Raw genomic sequence first — 7,252 nt, 5'->3', positions numbered from 1 at the left:
ATACCGAACAAACAGGATATTGTTGGGAGGATTAAAGCATACAAATGTTTCCAATAAAATATTTATTTTAATATAAAATACCAAAAATGTAAATTGTAAATTCTTTCCTTTGTTCTCGAGGTAACTTTGTCTTCTATTGAATTAAAATCAGTTAATATATTTAAAGTTCATGAAAGAAACGTGCTTACAATTTTTATTATAAAATATAACATTTTTATGAAACATACGCGATGAAAAATATATTATGTATTTAATTGTATTCTTTTATTATCAATATAAACCTAAAATTCATTCTAAATAAAATTGAGAATGGAAATGGGGAATGTGTCAAAGAGACAACAACCCGACCAATAAAAAACAACAGCAGAGGGTCACCAACAGGTCTTCAATGTAGCGAGAAATTCCGCACCCGAAGGCGTCCTTCAGCTGGCCCCTAAACAAATATTTACTAGTCCAGTGATAATGAACGCCATACTAATTTCCAAATTGTACACAAGAAACTAAAATTAAAATAATACAAGACTAACAAATGCCAGAGGCTCCTGACTTGGGACAGGCGCAAAAATGCGGCGGGGTTAAACATGTAAATACATATAATACATTTCTTTTTTATCTATATTTATTTATTTAGCTGAGCTTTCAACTATCCAGCTTTGAAGGTAAATGTAAAAAAGGCACTTCGGACGCATGAAATTTATAAAGTGTTTTTTTTCCATATTTTTCTATGTATAGTCTAAGCCCAACTTACTGACAGTAGAGCAAACCGTTCAACATTGTGTGGAACTATTTTTATGTGTATTAAAACATAAGATTTCTTTATTTATTCAATACATTACACTTCATTATTATGTACACATAAAAAAAAAGAAAAACATTTCTATTTATTTATTCTCTTACATTCACCCCTACATTGGCCAAGGCTACAAAGACACGAAGACAACGAAATAGTAACATAAACAAGTAAACACACAAACAAACAAAAAACAAACAAAACTATAAGATATATATGAGAAAAAATAAACTTTTGGTACACAGATGTGAACATAAATAAACATAAGGAGATGTGGTATACATGTAAACCAACTTATTTTCGCGTTTACTTTATTTTGCGTTAAGACCTTTCTACAGCAGCAATTTGACATTTTCGCGACGATTTATATGCGCGTTATATTTCTAATCGCGAAAAAAGGTTGATTTTACAGTAATTGCAATGACACAAATATCTACCAAAGTCCGAATGACGTGAATAATTGATTTATAAAATCAGAGACAGCTAGCCTATAAGAAGGGTTTTATTTCGGGTTAAGAGTTTTAGATTTTGTGTATCGGGACAACTTGCGTCACAATTATTTATTATTATCATTCTATTTATATGTTCTCTAAAAATATCTTTTCGTTCTGCTGATTATTCATTGATTATTCATTGAAATGACAATGAAGAAAAACATGATGTATATCTTCCACCTCATCGCAGCTCTATCAGTGAACTATCTGTGTTAAACTGGAAATTGTTTCTATATTGTTGTTTCTATGGACCTATACTGATGATGTCTATCAATAACATTAAATTAATTGACCAGTTTTCATAAAAGTGCGAGCTAGCCACAAAACTAGGTTCAACCCAACATTTTTTTCTTAAAATGTCCTATATCAAGGAAAAGAGCAGTTGTTATCTCATAGTTCGTTTCTGTGTATGTTGCATTGTCGTTTGTTTTTTGTACACTTCAGTGTTTCTGTTGTTTCGTTATTTTCATCTTATATTTGATGTGTTTCTCTCGGTTTAAGCCGTTTATAACCCGGATTTGTTTTTTCTTTCAATCGATTTATGACTTTCGAACCGCGGTATACTACTGTTGCTTTTATTAATAGTACATTTCCAGCCCTATAAATGATCAGCGAGTATTAACATAAGTAAATTATATACTCTTTAGTAAGTAACTTTACTAAAACGGATGAAAGTGATATAGACACCAGGTCTACGTGTTTACCTATATGAAATACTTCAGTTTTTTGTTTAGTTTTGTTTACGAGTTATGTTAAATCAATTTGAATACAATTGGACGTGATCGAGAAACGGGTTTTACAGAACTTATTTATATATGTCCGACATTGCTGGACTTTGCAGACGATTCCGTAATATTTTGTCGTCAATAGCGAACAGTTCTGACGACATCATTCAATTTTTTTTATGCACATAAATGGGTTTTTACATGAACAATCTAACCAAATTTAGGCAATTTTCAACGACTCATAGCTTGAAAAATAGCGCGGCGACTCATTCTTTTTTATCATATTATTGAGAAAAAAAAGCCTTTATTATAATCTTCATTTTTGATAATTATAAGAAAAATCGGTCTCCAAAAGTATATACTTATGATCTACCTTAAGCGAATGTCATAGAAGTGAAAGGTTTAGCTAGCTATAAAACCAGTTTTAATCTAAAAATTTCTACATATCAAGTCAGGAATATGAGTTTTTTTTCCATATTTCGTTTGACTGTTTGAGCTATGGATTTTACCATATGATAAGGGACTTTCAGATTTGGATTTCCTTGAGGTTCAGTATTTTTGTTATTTTTCCTTTTTCGTGCACTTTAAAATCAGACCAGGACATAAACATATCACTAAATTTCAAATATGTTCTTAAAAAACCCTGCATTTTACTTTTACTCAATTTCCTTTTTTTCCTTTTTGGAGATCATTAAAAACCTGATGCAAAACCAAGAAAACCACACGTTTGGCCTTAGATTACTGAGTAGATCAACAAAGAAAACCACACGTTTGGCCTTAGATTACTGAGTAGATCAGTCCTAAAACAAAGAAAACCACACGTTTGGCCTTAGATTACTGAGTAGATCAGTCCCAAAACAAAGAAAACCACACGTTTGGCCTTAGATTACTGAGTAGATCAGTCCCGAATGTTTATTTACTTTACTTTCGGTACCCATCTCAAAGAAACAAAACAAGCGTCGATGATTGATCTCCCTTATCAAAATCATATACAAACTTTATTTCCCAAAAACTCATTATAGATTTGATCAAATAATTAAAAAAAAAGGACCCGAAGCAGTGAAAATTAAAACCTTTCGTTAATAACGTTTTTAAATCGAAGCTTTGAAAATGATACACCTTATCGCATATCGTTATATGATAAACATCTCTTTATGAAAGTGGTCATTTGCATTGAAAATTAAAAATGGTGCTAAGCACATTCAGTCATCGCCATGCAGCATAACTAATTATAAACGCCTAGGTATTTTTATAGCCCGTCTGCACCCACTGTACACTATAACCGACCAAATATCAAAATTCAAAGTAGTATTTATAAACTTCCGATTTGAATCGGTCCTTTTCTTGTTTCTTTTATCACTCCAAGTTATCTGATTAAATTAAATACTTATGATACACGTCATCAAATTAAAAAAGGTTTAGATTTGAAAAAAAGATTTGTTGACGTTTAAGAATTGAACACCATTGAACAGACGACACTTTGATGTCTAAATTAAACAGAGGTTACAACATATTGAACAAAGATAATTTATTGTTTAACGCTAACGTCCAAAAAATTATGATACAAGAATGTCGAGGACCAAACCACTGAACATCAAAATGAAACTAAATAAATAAATATATAAATTTCTAAATAGATATATAAAGAATTAGTTAAAGAAAGTGAAATAAATGAATAAAAATAACTAAATGAATAATTATATAAACAATTAGTTAAAAAGCAAGAAAATTGAAAAAAAGTAGAAGAAAAAAAAGGAATGGAAAAAAAGACAATAAATAAATAAATAATTTATTTATCAGATAAATATTTTCTTAAATAGATAAATAAAACAGGTCACAAAATGTATCTATTTCTTATGGTAAAAACTTGAATTTCAGAACAGAATGAGCTGACTTGTGTGTGATGCGAAGCAACATCACTGTCATCACTGACTATAGCTGAAAACGTTAGTCCATAAAAAACTAAACCAATTCTATAGTAGATGACCTCATTTTAGACCGAGGCACAAGTCTGACCTCATATCAACCAAAGCTTAGGTAAAGACAAACAAGGAAGCGCGTATCTAAAGATTTAATCCGATAGCAAGATATAGAGCTCCCAGTTGGACAATTGGCCCGTTAAAAACAAACTTTGAGTATACATATTAGCTCTACCTAGCAACATATAGTGCTACAGAAAAGCTGCGGACAACAGCAAATGCGAAAGAACAAGTCAAAGCCGCTTAAATAATATAGAAAAATCAAAATAACCAATAATAAATTCCAATTAATTGCCATGACAAAGTTCTTAGTTTGATAGGGAAGTTCTAATAAAGTGGACGCATTGGTCTCAGTAAGCGAAGTCTGTCTCACAAGAGCCTGAGGTTTTTATTTCGAAATCTTTCTGTTCATTATTTATTATTTTGCTTTTGCATTTCTTGTCTTATTTGTTGATTTAGTTTGAGGAATTCTAGTCTTCCAATGCCGTATACTTTGGTTGATAAATATATGAATCATTGAAGTCTACAAAAATATTCAATGACGATCAGCACACTATCAAAAACCCTGGATAACAGAGGTTTTGCTCCAAGTTAATACGTCCACCCCTCAAATAAAAGTAATTTTTATGATTGTATAAATAACTTAATCAAACTAAAATCATTTCAACTATTTGAAAGCAATGAAATACACTCCGCCTATGACAAGAGGAAAAATGTAAAGAAAACGGATCTATATGCATAGCAACACAAGAAATGGCAAATTTGCTCGGGATCCGTAAGCTTAGATTATGGCAACGTGAAAACAATGGTTCTACAAAAACAAAAACAAAACAGTTATCGAATCTTCTAATATAATGTACGATTCTATTTGCAGTCCAATAAAAACGAGGACGGAAACAGGGAATGTATAAAAGAGACAACAACCCGACCAAAGAACAGAACACAAGGACAGAAGGACACCAATGAGAAAATGCCGCGCCTTCAACTGGCCTTTAACAAACACATTTTCCTTTTATTCATTTCATTATTTCGTAAAAAAAAAATCGGCAAGAAAGGAACAAAATGGTGGATAGTTGTGTCAAAATGGCTGTTTGTGCGTGGTGTTGTTATCTTTTAGAGTGCACTGTATAACCCAAGTGGATAGTTGTCATATGGACTATCATACCACATCATCCTATCTTTATATGGATAACTCCTTAAAACAACGGTTAATGTGTGAACATACAAGCAACACAATGAACAATGAACTGACATAGTTCTGCCAATATCATTGAAGCAGTGATTAATCTGCTAAAAACTTACTGAAGAAAGATAAATCTGCTAATTACTCAGCGAACAAAACAGAATCTGCCAAAATATCAAACGAACAAAGACAAATTTGCTAACAATACAATAAGCAAAGATACGTCGAAAAATAAAAGATGAATGATAACTAACCTTCTAAAACAGAAGGAGTCGATTTGTATATCAGACGAGTAACGTTCAAAGATGCACCGTACCCTAAAAACCGAATATACAATGCATGATTTCAGTGAATACAAAACTGACAACACTTTATTAGGAAATGTTGCACCAAGAAGGATAGAACAACACGCAAAAGAAATTGTAAGCAGTAATAACACTTCAATGATGCAGCAAACTCAACACAACGACCAATCACAGAACTACTAACAAAAGTAGATAACAAAAATAACACAACGACCAATCATAGAACTACTAACAAGAGTAAATAACAAAAATAACACAACGACCAATCATAGAACTACTAACAAGAGTAAATAACAAAAATAACACAACGACCAATCATAGAACTACTAATAAAAGTAAATAACAAAAATACCAAACTCTAAGGAAAATTCAAAAATAAAAGACCCTCATCAAATTGCAAAATCAAATTTTCAAACTCATCAAACTAATGTAAAACAACTGTCATAGTTCTGGCTTGATACAGACATTTCCTAAGGTAGATAATGGTACACTAAATCAGCAAAATTAGTTTGATATGTTTGTTATCATTTGCTAGAAACATAATGACGTCTCAATGAGCACGACTATAAGTATATAAAAAAAAAAGAACAACGAGCCATGCATATATGATAAAGGTGTTATTTGTTTTACAGTTTGATTTAGAAAAAATACGAACATAGCTATTTAATACAGTTAATTAACTTATTACTAACACAATTCTATATTAAATATTCTTGTACATTGCAATTGTTATAAAATACATCAAATAACATAATTACAAACCTAATCTTGATTTATATCCTTTCCTTTTTTTTTAAATATCATGTAAGGTCACTTTTGTGGTTTTGATACAGATGTATGACGGACAGTTCGTGGTTCAGTTTTTTGTGTGCTGTCCTAGGTTGTTTTGCGTATTCGTTATTATTCTGTGGACCATGTCGAAATGTTCTATTATATTGTTTATTTGTATATTATTCTGTCCTGATTGTTTTTACATTTATTTGTACTGTAATCCTGTCATGTAATGCTGTCATTTTAGTGGTATATTTTACATTGCCATAAAAGCGCCAGGGTGGGCTAGCAACAAAACGAGGTTTAAACTCACCATTTTGTTATAAAAATGTCCTGTACCAAGTCAGGAAAATGACATTTGTTATCTTATAGTTTCTGTGTGTTTTGCATTGTCGTTTGTTTGTTGTTGCATTTCAATGTTTCTGTTGTTTCTGTTGTTTCGTTGTTTTCCTCTTATAGTTGATGTGTTGCCCTCGGTTTTAGTTTGTAACCCGGATTTGTTTTCTCTCAATCGATTTATGACTATTTAACAGCGGTATACTACTGTTGGCTTTATTTATCATTTGCAATGAAAAATTGCAAAAAAGCACAATGTACGACGATCAATAATATAGACACCAAAAAATGGGAAATGATATATATAGCTGTTAACAACACAATGATTATGCTGCTAACACCAAATGAGCAATAGGGCATTGCAAACAAAACAATGGTATAGTTGCGAACACGAAACGAACAATGAAACAATTAACGACATATACAAAACGAGCAATGAAACAATTAACGACATATACAAAACGAGCAATGAAACAATTAACGACATATACAAAACGAGCAATGAAACAATTAACGACATATACAAAACGAGCAATGAAACAATTAACGACATATACAAAACGAGCAATGAAACAATTAACGACATATACAAAACGAGCAATGGCACTGCTGCACACAAAACAAAGAATAATGATGAAGCTGTCAATACAAACAACGGAACAACTGCAT

This window comes from Mytilus edulis, chromosome 3, assembly GCF_963676685.1.
Source record: "Mytilus edulis chromosome 3, xbMytEdul2.2, whole genome shotgun sequence".
Lineage (NCBI taxonomy): Eukaryota > Metazoa > Mollusca > Bivalvia > Mytilida > Mytilidae > Mytilus > Mytilus edulis.
This window is presented reverse-complemented; position numbering follows the sequence as displayed.